General features: G+C 56.6%; 1 protein-coding gene across 1 annotated transcript in view; it reads left to right on the top strand.

Annotated features, from left to right (window-relative positions):
• AGXT (alanine--glyoxylate and serine--pyruvate aminotransferase) overlaps window positions 1–1,483 on the top strand; it is a 19,378-nt gene that overhangs the window by 3,264 nt on the left and 14,631 nt on the right. The gene's annotated exons all lie outside the window — the stretch shown is intronic.

Below are 1,483 nucleotides of genomic sequence, written 5' to 3' on the forward strand. Positions count from 1 at the left end.
GCCCCGGTTCGGCAGGTGCTGCCAGGTGGGGGAGCGATTCCTGGTGCCCCACATTGTGTGGGGGGCTCTGCATGAGCCCCCAAGCCCCCAGCCCCCTCGTGGGCACTCTGCACCAGCCCTTTAAGGAAAAAAAATACCTGAAGAAACCCTGGGACTCACCCCTTCTGCCAGCGGGGGCGATCCCTGCTGCCCCCCCGCCATGTGGGGGCTCTGCACGAGCCCCCAAAGCCCTGAGGCTGCACCAGGAGCGGTGAGTCCAGGGGCTTTTCTTGGCTTTTTTTTTCTTAAAGAGCTGGAGCCCCAACAGGTGGGGCAGCCATGGGCGGGTCAGGGAAGTGGGGGGGAGGGGTCACGGGGGCTTGTGCAGAGCCCCCCATGCAGCGTGGGGCAGTGGGGGGCAGTGAGGATTGCCCCCCGCCCAGCAGCACCCAGTGAGCACCAGGGCTTTTTTTTAAAGTACCGGGAGCTGGGGCGGATGGGGGCAGCCATGGCGGGGCTGGCAGGGGTCCCTCCATGGTCCCTTCCCCCACCCCTAGTACTTAGCAGCTTCCTGCTGCAGGCACCGGGAACTTCCTGAATCATCAAAGCTCTCCAAATCTTTGCCAAAGATCCGGAGAGCTTTGAATCAATTCGGACCTTTAAATTGGTCCCCTGATTTGATTTGGACTCGGAGCTTCAGCCACCGAATCAGACTGAATCTCCTCCGAATCGAATCAGCACCCAAAGCTTCGCACAGCCCTAATAGACATACTGCCTCAAGTAAGCCATGAGTGGCACCAGTGCATCTATATCCATTATCAAGCCTGGGTACATGAAACTAGTGTGTGTGGTGGATTTTGCTAGCGCAGGGTCAGTGCAGGGCTGCTCTGGGCAGACCCACCATTGTGGCTGAATAAAGAACCACTCTAGACCAGGCCTCATTGAGTGAAAGCAGGTTTTGGTGCCTGGACAACATCACAGATCCTTAGGATAATTGAGAATAATGGCTTTCATATTTTCATAGTTTCATAGTTGGTAAGGTCGGAAGGGACCTGAGGAGATCATCTAGTCCGACCCCCTGCCGTGGCAGGAAAGAATACTGGGGTCAAACGACCCTGGCCAGATGTTCGTCCAGCCTCCTTTTAAAGACCCCCAGGGTAGGAGCCAGCACCACTTCTTTTGGAAGTTGGTTCCAGGTCCTAGCCGCCCTGACAGTAAAATAGCGCTTCCTAATGTCTAGCCTGAAACTACCCTCCTCTAGCTTGCCTCCATTGTTTCTTGTAACTCCCGGGATTGCTCGGTGGAACAGGGACTCTCCCAATGCCTGCTGGTCCCCCTTGACTAGTTTATAGACTGCCACTAGATCTCCTCTCGGCCTTCTCTTCTGGAGGCTGAACAGGTTCAGGTCCCTCAGCCTCTCCTCGTAGGGCCTGCCCTGCTGACCCCTGATCATGCAGGTGGCCCTCCTTTGGACCCTCTCCATATTGGCCACATCCCTCCTGAA

Source organism: Alligator sinensis, unplaced genomic scaffold (assembly GCF_000455745.1).
Source record: "Alligator sinensis unplaced genomic scaffold, ASM45574v1 scaffold237_1, whole genome shotgun sequence".
Taxonomy (NCBI): domain Eukaryota; kingdom Metazoa; phylum Chordata; order Crocodylia; family Alligatoridae; genus Alligator; species Alligator sinensis.